The 19705-nt window shown below is 37.7% G+C and overlaps 1 protein-coding gene across 4 annotated transcripts in view; it reads left to right on the top strand.

Annotated features, from left to right (window-relative positions):
* Window positions 1-19705, top strand: part of CCDC91 (coiled-coil domain containing 91) — a 401471-nt gene that overhangs the window by 299421 nt on the left and 82345 nt on the right. The window lies entirely within an intron of this gene.

Below are 19705 nucleotides of genomic sequence, written 5' to 3'. Positions count from 1 at the left end.
ACTTTGGTACATGACTATTTTTGAGTTATGGTTTTCGCAGGGTATATGCCCAGTAGTGGGATTGCTGGGTCGTAAGGTAGTTCTATTTTTAGTTTTTTAAGAAACCTCCATACTGTTCTCTATAGTGGCTGTATCAATTTGCATTCCCACCAACAGTGCAAGAGGGCTCCCTTTTCTACACATCCTCTCCAGCATTTATTGTTTGTAGATTTTTTGATGATGGCCATTCTGACTGGTGTGAGATGATATCTCATTGTAGTTTTGATTTGCATTTCTCTAATCATTAATGATGTTCAGCATTCTTCCATGTGTTTGTTGGCAATCTGTATATCTTCTTTGGAGATATGTCTACTTAGGTCTTCCACCCATTTTTGGATTGCATTATTTCTTTTGGTGATATTGAGGCGCATGAGCTGCTTGTAAATTTTAGAGGTTAACCCTTTGTCAGTTGCTTCATTTGCAAATATTTTCTTCTGATCTGAGTGTTGTCTTTTCTCTTGTTTATGGTTTCCCTTACTGTGCCAAAGCTTTTAAGTTTCATTAGGTCCCATTTGTTTATTTTTGTTTTAATTTCCATTTCTCTAGGAGGTGAGTCAAAAAGGATCTTGCTGTGATTTATGTCATAGAGTGTTCTGCCTATGTTTTCCTCTAAAAGTTTGATAGTGTCTAGCTTTACATTTAGGTCTTTAATCCATTTTGAGGGGTTTTTTTGTGTGTATGGTGTTAAGGAGGTCCAAATTTCATTCTTTTACATATAGCTGTCCAGTTTTCCCAGCACCACTTATTGAAGAGGCTGTCTATTCTCTACTGTATATTCTTGCCTCCTTTATCAAAGATAAGATGACCATAGTGCATGGGTTTATCTCTGGGCTTTCTATCCTGTTCCATTGATCTATATTTCTGTTTTTGTGCCAGTAACATACTGTCTTGATTACTGTAGCTTTGTAGTATAGTCTGAAGTCAGGGAGACTGATTCCTCCAGCTCCATTTTTCTTTCTCAAGATTGCTTTGGCTATTTGGGGTCTTTTGTGTTTCCATACAAATTTTGAAATTTTTTGTTCCAGTTCTGTGAAAAATGCCAGTGGTAGTTTGATAAGGATTGCATTGAATCTGTAGACTGCTTTCGGTAATAGACTCATTTTCACAATGTTGATTCTTCCCATCCAAGAACACGGTATATCTCTCCATCTATTTGTATTATCTTTAATTTCTTTCATCAATGTCTTATAATTTTCTGCATACAGGTCTCTTGTCTCCTTAGGTAGGTTTAATCCTAGATATTTTATTCTTTTTGTTGCAAAGGTAAATGGGAGTGTTTTCTTAATTTCACTTTCAGATTTTTTATCGTTAGTTTATAGGAATGCAAGAGATTTCTGTGCATTAATTTTGTATCCTGCTACTTTACCGAATACATTGATTAGCTCTAGTAGTTTTCTGGTAGCAACTTTAGGATTCTCTATGTATAGTATCATGTGATCTGCAAACAGTGACAGCTTTACTTCTTCTTTTCTGATTTGGATTCCTTTTATTCTTTTTCTCTTGCGATTGCTGTGGCAAAAACTTCCAAAAGTATGTTGAATAATAGTGGTGAGAGTGGGCAACCCAGTCTTGTCCCTGATCTTAGTGGAAATGATTTCAGTTTTTCACCATTGAGGATGATGTTGGCTGTGGGTTTGTCATATATGGCCTTTATTATGTTGAGGAAAGTTCCCTCTATGCCTACTTTCTCCAGGGTTTTTATCATAAATGGGTGTTGAATTTTGTCGAAAGCTTTCTCTGCATCGATTGATGATCATATGGTTTTTCTCCTTCAAATTGTTAATATGTGTATCATATTGATTGATTTGCATATATTGAAGAATCCTTGCATTCTTGGGATAAACCCCACTTGATCACGGTGTGTGATCCTTTTAATGTGCTGTTAGATTGTTTGCTAGTATTTTGTTGAGGATTTTTGCATCTGTGTTCATCAGTGATATTAGCCTGTAGTTTTCTTTCTTTGTGACATCTTTGTCTGGTTTTGGTATGAGGGTGATGGTGGCCTCCTAGAATGAGTTTGGGAGTGTTCCTCCCTCTGCTATGTTTTGGAAGAGTTTGAGAAGGATAGGTGTTAGCTCTTCTCTAATTTTTTGATAGAATTCACCTGTGAAGCCATCTGGTCCTGGGCTTTTCTTTGTTGCAGGATTTTTAATCACAGATTCAATTTCAGTACTTGTGATTGGTCTGTTCATATTTTCTATTTCTTCCTGGTTAATTCTCGGAAGTTTGTGCATTTCTAAGAATTTGTCCATTTCTTCCAGGTTGTCCTTTTCATTGCCCTAGAGTTGCTTGTAGTAATCTCTCATGATCCTTTGTATTTCTGCAGTGTCAGTTGTTACTTCTCCTTTTTCATTTCTAATTCTATTGATTTGAGTCTTCTCCCTTTTTTTCTTAATGAGTCTTGCTAATGGTTTATCAATTTTGTTTATCTGCTCAAAGAACCAGCTTTTAGTTTTATTGATCTTTGCTGTCGTTTCCTTCATTTATTTTGCATTTATTTCTCATCTCATCTTTATGATTTCTTTCCTTCTGCTAACTTTGAGGTTTTTTTATTCTTCTTTCTCTAATTGTCTTAGGCATAAGGTTAGGTTGTTTATTTGAGATGTTTCTTGTTTTCTCAGGTAGGATCGTATTGCTATAAACTTCCCTCTTAGAACTGCTTTTGCTGCATCCCATAGGTTTTGGGTTGCCGTGTTTTCATTGCCATTTGCTTCTGGGTATTTTTTGATTTCCTCAGTGATCTCTTGGTCATTAAGTAGTGTATTGTTCAGCCTCCATGTGTTTGTATTTCTTACAGACTTTTTCCTGTATTTGATATCTAGTCTCATAGAGTTGTGGTTGGAAAAGATACTTGATACAGTTTCATCTTCTTAAATTTAGCAAGGCTTGATTTGTGACCCAAGATATGATCTATCCTGGAGAATGTTCCATGAGCACTTGAGAAGAGTGTGTATTCTGTAATTTTTGGATGAAATGTCCTATAAATATCAGTTAAGTCCATCTTGTTTAATGTATCATTTAAAGCTTGTGTTTCCTTATTTATTTTCATTTTGGATGATTTCTCCATTCGTGAAAGTTGGGTGTTAAAGTCCCCTTCTATGATTGTGTTACTGTCGATTTCCCCTTTTATGTCTGTTAGTATTTGCCTTATGTATTGAGGTGCTCCTATTTTGGGTGCATAAATATTTACAGTTGTTATATCTTCTTGGATCGATCCCTTTATCATTATTTAGTGTCCTTCTTTGTCTCTTTTAACAGTCTTTATTTTAAAGTCTATTTTCTCTCATATGAGAATTGCTACTCTCACTTTCTTTTGATTTCCATTTGCATGGAATATCTTTTTCCATCCCCTCACTTTCAGTCTGTATGTGTCCCTAGGTCTGAAGTGGGTCTCTTGTAGACAGCATCTATACGGGTCTTGTTTTTGTATCCATTCAGCCAGTCTGTGTCTTTTGGTGGGAGCATTTAATCCATTTACATTTAAGGTAATTATCGATATGTATGTTTCTTTTACCATTTTCTTAATTGTTTTGGGTTTGTTATTGTAGGTCTTTTCCTCCTCTTGTCTTTCCTGCCTATAGGAGTTCCTTTAGCATTTGTTGTAAAGCTGGTTTGGTGGTGCTGAGTTCTCTTAGCTTTTGCTTGTCTGTAAAGCTTTTAATTTCTCCATCAAATCTGAATGAGATCCTTCCTGGGTAGAGTAATCTTGGTTGTATGTTTTTCTCTTTCATCACTTTAAATATGTCCTGCCAGTCCCTTCTGGCTTGCAGAGTTTCTGCTGAAAGATCAGCTGTTAACCTTACGGGGATTCCCTTGTGTGTTATTTGTTGTTTTTCCCTTGCTGCTCTAAATATGTTTTCTTTGTATTTAATTTTTGATCCTTTGATTAATGTGTGCCTTGGTGTGTTTCTCCTTGGATTTGTCCTGTATGGGACTATCTGTGCTTCCTGGACTTGATTAACTATTTCCTTTCCCATATTAGGGAAGTTTTCAACTATAATCTCTTCAAATATTTTCTCAGTCCCTTTCTTTTTCTCTTCTTCTTCTGGGACCCCTATAATTCGAATGTGGTGTGTTTAATGTTGTCCCAGAGGTCTCTGAGCCTGTCCTCAGTTCTTTTCATTCTTTTTTCTGTATTCTACTCTGCAGTAGTTATTTCCACTCTTTTATCTTCCAGGTCACTTATCTGTTGTTCTGCCTCACTTATTCTGCTATTGAACCCTTCTAGAGAATTTTTAATTTCATTTATTGTGTTCATGATTGTTTGTTTGCTCTTTAGTTCTTCTAGGTCCTTGTTAAATGTTTCTTGTATTTTCTCCATTCTATTTCCAAGATTTTGGATCATCTTAACTATCATTATTCTGAATTCTTTTTCAGGTAGACTGCCTATTTACTCTTCATTTGTTAGGTCTGGTGGGTTTTTATCTTGCTCCTTCATCTGCTGTGTGTTTTTGTGTCTTCTCATTTTGCTTAACTTACTGTGTTTGGGGTCTCCTTTTTGCAGGCTGCAGGTTCGTGGTTCTCGTTTTTTTTGTTGTCTGTCCTCAGTGGCTAAGGTTGGTTCAGTGGGTTGTGTAGGCTTCCTGGTGGAGGAGCTAGTGCATGTGTTCTGGTGGATGAGGCTAGATCTTGGCTTTCTAATGGCCAGGTCCATGTCTGGTGGTGTGTTTTGGGTTGTCCGTGACCTTATTATGATTTTAGGCTGCTTCTCTGCTAGGGTTGTGTTTCTGTCTTGCTAGTTGTTTGGAGTAAGTGTCTAGCACTGTAGCTTGCTGGTCATTGAGTGGAGCTGGGTCTTGGCGTTGAGATGGAGATCTCTGGGAGATTTTCACCATTTGATATTACGTGGAGCTGGGAGGTCTCTGGTGGACCAATATCCTGAACTTGGGTCTCCCTTCTCAGAGGCACAGCCCTGATACCTGGCTGGAGCACCAAGAGCATTTCATCCACACAGATCAGAATAAAAGGGAGGAAAAACAGAAAGAAAGAAAGAAAGAAAGAAGGAAAGAAAGAAAGAAAGAAGAAGATAAAATAAAGTTATTAAAATTAAAAATAAGTGTTAAAAAATTTTTATTAATTAATAAAATAATAAAGAAATTTAAAATACGAAAGAGAGAAAGAAGAGAGCAACCAGACCAAAAAACAAATCCACCAATCCACAAGTGCTAAAAACCATATGAAAAAGAAGAAAAAAAAAACGGACAGACAGAATCCTAGGACAAATGGTAAAAGCAAAGCTATACAGACAAAACCACACACAGAAGCATACTGCTGGGAGAGATTTCCCTTTTTCTTCTTTATTCGCACAGCTCCTGGGGTTCAGCTTTGGATTTGGACCTGCCTCTGTGTGTAGGTCGCCGGAGGGCTTCTGTTCTCTGATCAGACAGGACGGAATTAAAGGAGCAGCTGCTTTGGGGGATCTGGCCCACTCAGAGTGGTGGGAGGGAGAGGCACGGAGTGCAGCACAAGCCTGATGCGGCAGAGGCTGGCATGACATTGCACCAGCCTGAGGTGCCATGTGTTCTCCCAGGGAAGTTGTCGCTAGATCATGGGCCCCTGGTAGTGGCAGGCTGCACAGGCTCCCTGAAGGGGGGGTGTGGATAGTGACCTGTACATGCACATATCCTTCTTGGTGGCGGCAGCAGCCAACTTAGCATCTCATGCCCGTCTCTGGTGTCCATGCTGATAGCCGCGGCTCACGCCCGTCTCTGGAGCTCCTTTAAGCAGCTCTCTTAACCCCCTCTCCTCATGTACCGGGAAACAAAGAGGGAAGAAAAAGTCTCTTTTCTCTTTGGCAGCTCCAGACTTTTTCCCAGACTCCCTCCCAGCTAGCTGTGGCACACTAGCCCCTTCAGGCTGTGTTCACACCACCAGTCCTCTCCCTGAGATCTGACCAAAGCCCAAGCCTCAGTTCCCAGCCCCCGCCCACCTGGAGGGTGAGCAGACAAGCCTCTCGGGCTGGTGAGTGCTGTTCAGCACCGATCCTCTTTGCGGGAATCTCTGCACTTTGCCCTCCACACCCCTGTTGCTGCGCTCTCCTCCGTGGCTCCGAAGCTTTCCCCCTCTGCCACCTGCAGTCTCCACCCGTGAAGGGGCTTCCTAGTGTGTGGAAGCCTTTCCTCGTTAACAGCTCCCTCCCACTGGTGCAGGTCTCGTCCCTATTGTTTTGTCTCTGTTTTTTCTCTTTTGTGCTACCCAGGTACGTGGGGAGTTTCTTGCCTTTTGGGACATCTGAGGTCTTCTGCCAGCATTCAGTAGGTGTTCTATAGTTGTTCCGCATGTAGATATATTTGTGATATATTTCTGGGGAGGAAGGTGATCTCCACGTCTTACTCTTCTGCCATCTTGAAACTCCTCCTTTACTTTTTTTTTTTTGGGGGGGGGCAATACACGGGCCTCTCACTGCCGTGGCCTCTTCCATTGCGGATCACAGGCTCCGGACGCGCAGGCTCAGTGGCCATGGGCCACAGGCCCAGCTGCTCCGCGACATGTGGGATCTTCCCAGACTGGGGCACAAACCCGTGTCCCCTGCATCGGCAGGTGGACTCTCAACCACTGCGCCACCAGGGAAGCCCCCTCCTTTACTTTTTTAATGCTGATAATTTTACCTTTTTACTCTATATTCAAAGAAGTCAGAATCCAAATTTATGTTTAGTCTTTGGAACTACATTGTCTCCTGTTTAATATGCTTGTTTTTCTTTTTCACAAACACACACATGCACATACAATCAACATTAATAATATATATGTGTGGAAAACAGTTTGATTCATTTATGTCTAATATATATTTCTAAATACCTGTAGTTGGTAGTAATAATAGAAAATCACAAATAACCCCTGTAATCTCATAAGATATATACATATCAACAAATATGGCCTATGTACAAAATAACTTGATTACTGAACAATTAAAAATTGTATTAGTTTAATTTTCCATAATTGAATTTGCATGGTACTATTTTACTTGTGTTTAGTCTTTTCTTTATATAGGTATGAGATACCTAAATAAGTTTTTCCTCCAACAAGTGTAAAAACCAGAAAGTAACATTCATAGGAGTCTTTGTTGTACATGATCAAAGCATCACATGTATTTCCGTTGTTCATTCAACCATACGTTGTAAATGTGGCTGAAATAACTTTTTTTTTTTTTAACTTTTGAGAACAAAAAACCCAGAAGATTTTCTTTCCACTCATTAACTAGTCTTAATGAAGCCCTAGGAAACAGTGCTTCTAATATCCAGGATCAGTGTTATATATATATTTTTTAACGTCACTTAGGTTTACTCTGAACAACATAGTCATCCGTTTATTATGAAAATGAAACATCTGTAAGTAGCGTCTATAACAGCATAACAGTAATGTGATAATAGAGTTTATCTTTTTTTCTTTGCTTTTTTCCACTAGAGTAGTGATTATTTTCCAATTCTTTCTGTAAACTATTTTAATGTTAACAAATATATCTTACATATATGTTTAATTGTCTGTCAATTCAGTTGGTTGGAATTCCATGCCAGTAATGTCAAGATCATTGCTTAAGTCCTGATTTGCGAGAGTTTACTTAAAACTTCTTTGTGACCACAGACTACTCCTTCAACCTCACATAGATGTGGGCTATTAGTCACCATGAAATTGGGAAAGAGAGCATGAATAAATCAGCACTTGTTCATCACCCAAAGAAAAAAACATGTATCTTTAAGAGTACCCTTCTCTGTGAGTTTGTTAGGCACCTTCTTGTCCGTAAGAAACACTATAGTAAATGATAGACTTTAAAATTCATACTCTATAGGCTCAGAGTACTGTGAAGATAATCCAGTCATGTCATGAATAATACATGTGTTTATTTTCTTACAAATGGTTGCATATTTTCCTAGAGAGAGAGAGGGAGAAAAAAAAATGTGTGTGTGTGTGTGTGTGTGTGTATTTAATTGCCTTGTAGCTGACAGTTGAAGAGAGAAGATCTATAGCAGAAAAAACAATGTTGCCAGGTAACTCATATTTTCAAAAGTGAGGTTGTCCTATCAAATGTATTTCAAGTCTTCCTTAAACAGCTCACTGCTTTTATTCTCACATGGTTACAGTAAGAACTACAACGAAACAACTCTTAGCCCCTTAAACCTTCATAGTCCTATTCTAGAAAATTGACAAATGACTTTTCCTGGGAGCTAGATGGAACTAATACATCTTTTATGTCTTTTATTTACTTAGACCAGCAGGGTAAGCAAATAAGTTGCCATGTTCAAACTTAATGTTTGGTGATTTACATTAACAATTGAAAAGACTGCCTATAATATTCCAGGGACTGTACTTATTTCTGGGGATACAGTAGTTTAAAAAAAAAATGTCCCTACATTCTTGTGGAGAAAACTGACAGGAAACTATTAAAGGTATAATACAATGTGAAGTAATGATCAATGTCATGAAGAAAAATGAAGCTGTGTAAGAGCTAGAGAGTGAGGGAACCAATATAAAAATAGGGTAGTCAGGTAAGGACTCTAAGGAGGTCGCATTTGAGCTGAGGCCTGCCTTGAAGTGAGGAGTTTACTTTGAGACTAGCTGGGGTAAAAGTGTTTCACACATGGTGAATAGCAAGTGCAAAGGCTTTGAGGCAGAAAGATGCTTGGTGTAATTAAAACTGTATGACACTGTTATGGATATAGACACACAGACCAATGGAATAGGATAGAATACAGAAAGAGACACAAAATTTCCTGTAATTTACAAATTTGTAAAAAATGAAGTTAAAAATCAGATAAGTTACTGTAGCACATCAGGGTTTTTAATCTGGGTTCCATGGAAGGGGGCCCTAGACAGTCTGTGAATTTACTGAAATTATGCAAAATTTGTATATATGTGCAGATTTTTTTTGAAGAGATACTCCATAGCTTTTATTAGATTCTCAAAAGTATTTTACTAATTAACTGAGAAAAGATTTAAAATAGTCGTCCCTTGGTATTTGTGGAGGACTGCTGCCAGGGCCCACCATTAATACCAAAATCTACCAACTCTCAAGTCCTAAAATCGGCCCTCCATACTGCAGTTCTGCATCTGTGGATTCAACCAGCCATGGATCATGTAGTACTGTATGTGTTTATTGGAAAAAAAAATACACATTTAACTGGACCAATGCAGTTCAAGCTTGGGTTAATCAGGGGACAACTGTATTTGCAACTGGCTGCCCATTTCCTCCTGGACTTTGCATACTAAAATGAATTTCAGATAGATTAAATATTTAAATCTAGAAGTTTAATATATTAAAAAGAAACTGGGAGGGCTTCCCTGGTGGTTCAGTGGTTGAGAGTCTGCCTGCCGATGCAGAGGACACGGGTTCGTGCCCCGGTCCGGGAAGATCCCACATGCCGTGGAGCGGCTGGGCCCATGAGCCATGGCCGCTGAGCCTGCGCGTCCGGAGCCTGTGCTCCGCAACGGGAGAGGCCACAACAGTGAGAGGCCCACGTACCGCAAAAAAAAAAAAAAAAAAGAAACTGGGAAAATATTGAGACTCTTTGAAAGGGAGAGTTGAAGCAGGACTTCTGGAATGGCAAGACTAAGGACCTCTGTAAATTAGCTTCTTCAGAAAGGCAATGAGAATGCTAGCAAAAATCGTCAAAATCAATTTTCTCAGATCTCTGGGTGTTAACCAAAGGTCAACAACCCAAGGAGTATTTATTCAAGAAATAGAGTTAAATCTCAGTAAGAACAGCAGGCTTTGTGGAGCTTTAACTTGCCTTATTCCCATTCCCTACTCACCAGCAGTATGGTAACTTTAAAAGCTAGTATAGCCTCACAATCATGGTAGCTGTGGAAATCAGCCATGTAGAAGCCACTGAAGGGGGCATAATAGGTTTAGAGCTCCAGAAAAACTGTGTCTCCAGAGCATTGTTACTGTTTGGCCTGACAGTTCCCTATAAGGTCTCCATTCACAGGGCTTATTGATATTTGACCTGACTCAGAGTTTGCTCAGTGGAAAAAGCCCTATACCCAGGATGTTTGTCAAAAACAGTAAGTGGCAATTATTTAACCTCTCAGCTGCCTGGGACAAAAATGACAGTTGGGGCAAACAAGAGACTGGCCAGAAAACTTAAGAGAGAAGCCTGGGAAATGTGATCGCCATAGATAACTTTGCAAAGCTCTTACTTTTAAAAATGCTCCTGGAATCCTTGAAGGTCACATACATGTACAGGATTGTGCACATGTCCACGAAAGAACTGAGAAGGTCCTAATCTCTCACCTCTGGCTAACTTTGGTTCTGTGCAAGCAGAAATTGAAGGCTAAGGCAGAGTTGTAAATTGTCAGTGTTGAAGGTATGCTCCAACACATAGAGGTCCTTGACAAATACTAAAACACTTACCAGTTCATGGTATTTAAGGAAATCTCTGTCTAATCATTAGCTGACCCCTGAGCTAACCCAGCAGAGACTTCAGTGGCTACAGTAAGACAAGGAATACAGACTGCAGAATTAGTACAGAAAATTAGTACTAAATGAAAGTTCCTAAACAGACAAGCAGCACAACAATTATTCCTGGGGGCTGGATGAGCTCTAATTTCTAGAGTTCCTGCATTACATTATTTCAAATGTCCAGTTTTTATTAACACAAAATTATGAGATATGCAAAGAAACAGGAAAATGTACTTATAAACAGGAAAAATAAATCAATAGAAACTACAATAATGTGGGACTTAATAGACAAGGACTTTAATCTGCTATTATAAATAGTTCAGAGAACTAAAGGAAACCTTTCTCAAAATTCACAAGCCCTCATCACATACATTTATATTAGGTGTGTGTTCAAAACTAACACTAGAATCTTTTGAAAAGCTGCTCTGTTAATTTTTCAAAGTGCACCCTTTTTGCTGTAAAAGCAAGGTTTCATGTACGTGGGTGTAGACTTCCTTTCTTACTGTTACCTGCACTTATAGAGTACTCATCATTTTGTTGGAAGGAAAGGCCCTAACCTCCTATCTTGTAGTTTGTATTTCTCTTACAGCATATGCCTGATTCAAGTACTTACTTGTTTGACTGACTGTCCCACTGAACTGAGAATTTTGTGAGTGTCTCAATCTTATTTATGCACTTTGGAGGTCCTAGAATAATATATAGCTCCTAGAATGTGTTCAGGAGCCAAAGTGTCATACTAGTGAATGTCTGATCAACCAAATGTCATTTAGTAATTGACAGTGCTATAGTCTCCTGGTGAGATCATCAGGTATCATGGTAATTTTCCTGTGTATCTTCTATAACATAGAGTCATCAACACAGAAATCCTCAGCATGTGTTATATGGTTGTTCCTTTATTACTTACTCTCACAGGAAATATTCTTACCAAACTTTGGCAAGGACTTTAGGAAGTAGTGACAAATATTAATATCCCTCAGCATGTACTGGATCAGTTACCTTCCCATTGTCTCCTTTTTACTCCTCCTGAGAGACCAGTTTGATATAGATATATATAGATATATAGTATAGATATAGCAGTAGGTAGATTCTTAAAAGCAAAATAGAGTGAGAATTAATGAATTAGCAGATACAGTAGAAGAAATAATCCATATGCATAACAGAAAAGTGAATGGGAAAAAAAGGATACTAAGGGATTTAAGGAGTACAGTGAAAACGTACTACATATACAAAATGTAAACTATACATATATTGCATATATATGTATATATATATATGCATATATCTGTATATACATATAGTACATTGCATTCTTTTTTAGTTTTCTGGAATTTTGATTTATTTATTTTACTCAAACGTGTCATTTTGTTTATTTTGGCTCAATCTTAGAATCAGCAAATGCCCTCAAGACAAATTAACTTTGGCTGGGCTAACGTCTCTGTCTTCTCCCAGATCTTTTTTTTTTTTTAATAAATGTATTTATTTGTTTATTTTTGTCTGCATTGGGTCTTTGTTGTGGTGCACGGGCTCCTCATTGTGGTGGCTTCTCTTGGCGTGGAGCGCAGGCTCTAGGCACACGGGTTTCAGTAGTTGTGGCATGCGGGCTCAGTAGTTGTGGCTCGTGGGCTCTAGAGCACAGGCGCAGTAGTTGTGGCGCACAGGCTTAGTTGCTGCGTGGCATGTGGGATCCTCCAGGACCAGGGCTCAAACCTGTGTCCCCTGCACCGGCAGGCGGATTCTTAACCACTGTGCCACCAGGGAAGTCCTTCTCCCAGATCTTGAAACATTAGTTTTTAGTATTTAATAAGATCTTTGATGCTTTTAAAATATTTTTGTTTATTTTCTTTTATTTGGATCAGCTTCTTTAGTTTTCTAAAGCAGCGGTCTTGGTGTTAATTATATGTACACCAGTATTAGGAGACCCATTGTTATCATATCGTAAGGCAGAATTTGGAATCCCATATTTATCATAACACAAAAGAGAAAGAAATAAAAAATGAGGTGGAAATATAGTGCCTTGAATTATTTATTTGTTTAAAAATTGAATGGCAATATTTCTTCGTGAAAAGTGTACATGGTTTGGGCTTCAACTTTGAAAAGACAGCGCTAATGTAATGACTTGCTTGAGCATGTCTAAATGAAATTGCCATATGTGGCCATGGTCTTTGAAACCCTCTAAAAACCATGGTTTTGTTCTCATTCTTCGACCCATGAGAGCTGGAACTTTGTATGCCTTTCACATACCAAATTCTTTCTGGATAAGAGATTTGCCATTATGAACTCTCCACAGTTTCATGCCCATCAGACCTGAAGTCTTTCATCATTAATAAAGTCTGCTACTCTTCTCTTCCCCCGATACATACCCTAGCCTTCCTACTTGTGACTAATATACCTAAAATATGGTCAAGGCGTCTAGGCATATCAGTATTAAAGTTTAGTCAAGCTTGTTCTTATTTCATTCTTTTACTAAAGGCTTTTGCTAATAGTATCCAAAAGAAAAAAAAAAAACTGATCCTAGAGCACAAAATTTTATGAATATTCCATCTTTAAGAAACCACTAATTTCTTCTTCCTCACACTTGTAGAAAATGATCCTCATTCTTAGTGTTGTTAAGTTTCTACCTGATATAACCTCCATATGGGTTATCAGAAAAAATTAATATTAAAATAGATATATAGGTAGGTGAGAAGTTAGGTAGGTAGGTTAACTGTCCTAAAAGAGTATGCCAATTACAGAATAAACCACAATACATACATTCTTGGATTTGGTCTATGTACAATTTTTTCTAGAGGGACAAGGATGAAAATTCACATCAACCCCCAAGTTTGGGAAACATTGCATTGACATTTTAATGCCGACATTATAGGGGTTCACTGAACACAAACACAAAAGGATGTAGAAATTTGTATTCTATCTTGAGAGAATGCTCCAGACTCTCAGTGGTCTGGACTCCAGTTGGAGTAACATTGGTTTTCACTATATTTCAAAATAAGTGGTTTGAAATAAAGGGAACTATACTATACAATAGAATAGAATAGAATTTAGATTGGTGTCCATATTGCCTTGCCTTTCTCGTAATAAACTTATCACCAGTGAGTTTATCATCAGCATGTACCATTTTGTTCAGCATATAAGATGTCACCATAGACAGTGTGATTCATGTGGGTATCATGGTAAGATGTTGATGCCCTTCATCTGTCTTCTGTCCATGTGTTTACTGTTGTTTATTTTAGGTCGTTAGCTAAAAAACTATTTTAATGGGACTTTTTCTTCAGCTTTGCACAAAATAGCAAGATAGTGGTGTTGGTGGTGGTAGTGGTGGTGGTGGTAGAGACGACAGTAATTATAACAGTATCGGCTATCATTAGTTCTAAGTATGAGATACTTTTTAAATTGTTTTACATGCTTGATCTCATTTAATCCTCACAACCACCTTATGAAACAAAAACTATCATCCCCATTTTTACAGATGCAAAAATTAAACCTCAGGAAGATTATGTAACTTGCTCAAGGCCATAGTAACTCCTTAGAAGAGGTAACAGGCCAGATTCAAAATCAGGCAGCCGTACTCCAGAGGCCTTACAACTTGCCACTACCCTATTCTCTCTCCCAGTGTGCTCATCCTAGAATAAATACAAATACATCTTATTGATAATTAAAGTATAGATAATTTCAGTAGGAAAACATGAGGGAGCTATTTTTATTTCTTTATTCATTCAGTAATATTTATTGATCATCTGCCATGTATTGGCACTTTGGGAAGTTGTGGGCATATAGCATTGAACAAGATAGACCAGGTCCCTTGGCACTCATAGAGCTTATATTCAGGTTGAAAATGCCCTATGATAAATAAAGTAATTTGTTATAATGATACGGACTTTGAAGAAAAAATCAGGGTTATGCGTTTGTTTGAGGGTAGGTGGTAGGGGACTTTTAGATACAGAAGTTAGGAAAGAAGCCAGACTCAAAAAAAAAAATTGCATGCTGCATGATTCTGTTTACAGGCATACCTCGTTATGCTTCACTTCACTGTGCTTTGCAGATACTGCATTTTTTACAAACTGAAATTTTATGACACCCCTGCCTTGAGCAAGTCTATTGGCACTATTTTTCCAAGAGCATTTGCTCATTTCATGTCTCTGGGTCACATTTTGGTAATTCTTGTAATCTTTCAGGCTTTTTCATTATTATTTGTTGGGATCTGTGAACAGTGATCTTTGTTGTTACTACTGTAATTTGGGTGGGGCACCACTTACCACACCTATATAAATCGGCGAACTTAATCTATAAATTTTGTATGTGTTCTGACTGCTCCACCAACCAGCCATTTCCCTATTCCTCTCCCTCTCCTTGGGCCTCCCTATTCCCTGAGACACAACAATACTGAAATCAGGCCAATTAATAATTCTACAGTGACTCTAAGTGTTTAAGTGAAAGGAAGAGTCACAGGTCTTTTACTTTAAATCAAAAGCTAAAAATGATTAAGCTTAGTGGGGAAGGCATGTCAAAAGCTGAGATAGGCTGAAAGCTAGGCTTCTAACACCAAAGAGTTAACCAAATTGTGAATGCAAAGGAGAAGTTCTTCAGGGAAATGAATAATGCTACTCCAGTGAACACATGAATAATAAGAAAGCAAAACAGCCTCATTTGCTGATACGGAGAAAGTTTTTCTGGATAAAATATAAAGCCAGCCACAACATTCCCTTAAACCAAAGCCTCATCCAGAGCAAGGCCCTAACTTTCTTCAGTTCTATGAAGACTAAAGGAGGTGAGAAAGCTGAGAAGAAAAGTTGGAAGCTAGCAGAGGTTGGTTCATGAGGCTTAAGAAAAGAAGCCTTTTCCATAACATAAAAGTGCAAAGAGAAGCAGCAAGTGCTGATGTAGAAGCTGCAGCAAGTTATCCAGAAGATCTAGCTCAGATAATTCATGAAGGTGGCTACACTACACAACAGATTTTTAGTGTAGATGAAACAGCCTTGTATTGGAAGAAGATGCCATCTAGGACTTTCATAGCTGGAGAGGAAAAATCAATGCCTAGCTTCAAAGCTTCAAAGGACAGGTGACTCTCTTGCTAGGGGCTAATGCAGCTGGTAATTTTAAGTTGAAGCCAGTGCTCCTTTACCATCCTGAAAATCCTAGGGCCCTTCAGAATTATTCTAAATTTGCTCTGCCTATGCTGCTTATAAATGGAACAACAAAGCCTGGATTACAGCACATCTGTTGACAACATGGTTTACTGAATATTTTCAGCTCACTGTTTCTACTACTCAGGAAAAAGATTCCTTTCAAAATATTACTTCTCTTCGACAATGCACCTGGTCACCCAAGAGCTCTGATGGAGATGTACAATGAGATTAATGCTGTTTTCATGCCTGATAACACAACATCCATTCTGCAGCCCATGGGTCAAGGAGTAATTTCAGCTTTCAAGTCTTATAATTTAAGAAATAGATTTTGTAAGCCTACCATAGGTACTGATTCTTTTGATGGATCTGGACAAAGTAAATTGAAAACTTCTGGAAAAAATTCACCATTCTAGATGCCATTAAGAGCATTCAGATTCACAGAAGGAGGTCAAAATATCAACATGCAGGAGTTTGGAAAAAGTTGATTCCAACCATCCTGGATGACTTTGAAGGATTCAGGACTTCAAAGTGGAGGAAGTAACTGCAGATTTAGCTAAAGCAGCAGTAGGGTTTGAGAGGACTGACTCCAAATTTGAAAGAAGTTCTACTGTGGATAAAATGCTATCAAACAGCATTCCACGTTACAGAGATCGTTTGTGAAAGGAAGAGTCACTCAGTGCAGCAGACTTCATTGTCTTATTCTAAGAAACTGCCACGGCCGCCCAGCCTTCACCACCCACTACCCTGATCAGTCAACAGCCATCAACCTTGAGGCAAGACCTTCCATCAGCAAAAAGATTACAGCTCTCTGAAAGCTCAGATAATGGTTAACATTTTTTAGCAGTAAAGTACTTTACGGCATGTATTTTTTTTAGATATAATGCTATTGCATACTTAATAGACTGTAGCAAAGTGTAAACCTAACTTTTGTATGCTCTGGGAAACCAAAAAAATTTGTGACTTGTTTTATTGCAATATTCACTTTATTGCCATGGTCTGGACCCGAACCTGCAATATCTCTGAGGTATGCCTGTGTATGAAATTCTGTAGAAGGCAAAATTAATTTGGAGGAAAGAAATCAGTAGTTGACAGGGAAGAGATTTGGTGGGGGGCAGTTTGAAGGTTCTGGAAATGTTTTAATCATAATTGTGGTGGTGCTTACATTTGATTTGACAGAATATATCAAATTATTTCATACCAGTGAATTTTACTGTATGTAAATAATATTTTAATATTTAATATTTTAAAATTAATAATATTTAAATTAAGACCAAGTCACAGTGTTGATCATAGGCTTGTAGTTTTTTTCCCTGATATATTAAGAAGAAAGTTTATGACTCTGGCTTATTTGATGTTCATATTAAGTTAATTCCGTGTCCCTTAAAAATCTTTGTTAAAGAAAGTACATTTGTTATTGACACCCAAAGTAGGCAAACAGAAGAGAGTCATTAATTTTGCTGTTCTAGCAAAGTCCTGTAAAAGGACTCCAGTGCATACAGACACTTAAACTATGTCTGACGTTGGAAGCTCTTCATAATAGTTTATAACCACAGCCACTGTAATTTGGGGTTATGTTTTCCCCAAAAGCCACAGACATTACAATCAGTGGTTAAATTTTCTTTAAAAAATTTAGCATTGCCACCTGACCCTTCTTTTAAAAAAGGAAATAACATTTCTATTTTAGCAGGCCAGATAGTTTCACAACACTGAAATAATTTTTCTGTATTGACTTATTTCATTTTGATTCATTAGTTTAAAAATTTTATGTACTGAATTTTGATAGTAACCTAGTTAAGTATAGGTAGAATCTTAGATTTTTAATTGTCAACAGTATTGTATCCAGGGACAAGTGCACAATAGTACATCAACTTATCTCTCAAGACTTTTTCCTCCTATTACATTTCCTATTTCATTCATAGCCATCTACCAAGTTACCCAGCCCAGAGAACGACTTCCTCCTAGACTCTTCCTCTCTCGTCACCATTTTCATACCTTTTAACTTACTAAAGCCTTCCCATTTTACCTGTTAAATAATCCTTAAACATATACACTTCCTTCCTACCTGCTATCATTGTCTTAATTAGGGTTCTTATTGCTTACCGTGACCTCTTACATAGATGTCTTTGCTTCCAGTTTTTCCCTTTCAAACTGGAATAAATAATGTGAGCGCCTCCTCATAGCCTATAGGATATTAAAGCTACTTAGTATGATCTACATACCTTTCAGAGCATAAAATATAAATCTTTCAGGACCTGGTCTCTACCTCTCCAGCTCATGTTCTGCCACTCTGCTTCACCCTTCATGCTTTTTGTACCATACTGCTGGTACACGTACCAGGCTATTTATGGTACTGGGCTTTTAGTCATACTGTGCCTTCAGCCTAGAATGCCATTGCTTTCCATTAAACCCTCTCGTTTAATAACAGCTTTTTTTGTTAATTCAGAAGACTTCTCTGTCCACTTCTCAGATTAAATCAAGTGTTCTTTCTTCTTCATTGGCATTCAGTATTTAACTGTACACTGCCTAGCCATATTATATTGAAAGAATCTGCTTCTTTGTCTCCTCCACTAGATTATAAGCACTTTAAAAGCAGGAAATGAGTCTTGAACAAGCCACAATAGATTATAAGATGGTGCTGGACCAGCACTGTTTTAAGGAGACATGGTAATCTTTAAAAAAAAAGGACTTGATCTTCAACAACACAATTTAGCTCTCTCAGGAGTTTTGGTTGCTTTTAAATGGAACATATTACCAAAAGTAGGGTCACCAAAATTAATGCTTTGGATGTTATGATTCTTTTTTAAAAAGTATGCATTAGATTGTCTGCTGGGTGTCAAACTGAGATGATTCTTACTATTATAGATATTGAATGAAATACAAAGTAATCTGGGCAAAAAAAAGGATAATTAATTTCAGCTTCAGAGATGTGTTTACTTTGAGCAACTAGTATAGATTTGCTGTAAGGTGGTGATGAGTTGCTGTATGAGTAGTAGTAGAATTTTTTGGTCACAGTAAAGCACACTCTCTTTCACTGGTCAGTTGGAAACATCACATTCAGTTTCATATACCCTGTTTTAAGAGAGACATTTCCAAATCAGAATGGGACTAACTTAGACGTTTATTAATGCTTCCTCAGCATCTCTTCTTCTCTTCCCAGAGTGATACTTTTTATTTCTTAGCCATGTGGTTTAGGTGAGATTTAACCTATTTTCTAATCTAGGAATAAGTCCTTATTTACTTAGGCTAATGATTATATTCCATTATATTCCATCCATGTTAGAATGTTCCAGAAATTCACACATATTCTGAGTCAAGCCTATAAGACTCCATTTGGGACTTGGATTCTCAGGTATTTAAGCACTCTCATTCACAGTAAGAAAATGAGAAAATCCTTGGAACTGTTCACCTTTGTAGTTTTAACACCTAGCATAATACCATGCATAAGTCCAAGTAACCATCTTGGGACCATATGTGTAGAGCTTTTGTGAAAACGGAGCCAATACCAAAGGCAGAGCTAGAGAGGAAGAGATCCCCATCACATTGCTTGAACCCTAAGTGAAGCCTACTCTTAGTTCTTTTATGTTTTTCTGTGTGAGGGTGTGAGTTATTTTTAAAGACAGTCTGTGCTGAATTTTGTTACCTGTGATTGAACTAATTTTAACTGATTGCCAAATAAATGTGCTAAGTAGTAAATGGGGTTAGATTTGAGTCCTAGCTTGTGACTCGTGTAACATTGACCAATTTTTTAAAATGTATGGTGCTCCATTTCCTCCAATCCCATTGTAAAGCAGGATTAATAATACCTGCTTTATAGAGTTGTTGTGAGGCCCTTAGAAACATGTTTTTAAAAAAGAATATAAACTGAGATAGATTTGTAAAACAGCTTTAGAGACTATAAAATATCATGTAGATATTAGGTAGTATTGTGGTCAAGCCAGTGACAGAGCAGGAAACCTTGCCATATACTTTTGAAGGAATTGGAGTATTTAGTTCAGAGAAGAGAAGAATAAAGATATGGCAACATTCCTCATGTATTTGAAGGGCTGCCATGAAGAGATATTGTTTTCTATTTATTTGAAGAGGGACAGATTAGAAGAAATAGGTGAACAATTTTAAATTGCTCAGTACAATATAAAGTCATCAAATC

This window comes from Mesoplodon mirus, assembly GCF_964341445.2.
Source record: "Mesoplodon mirus genome assembly, chromosome: 11".
Taxonomy (NCBI): domain Eukaryota; kingdom Metazoa; phylum Chordata; class Mammalia; order Artiodactyla; family Ziphiidae; genus Mesoplodon; species Mesoplodon mirus.
The sequence above is the reverse complement of the archived record's forward strand: the minus strand, read 5'-3'. Positions and strand labels throughout refer to the sequence as shown.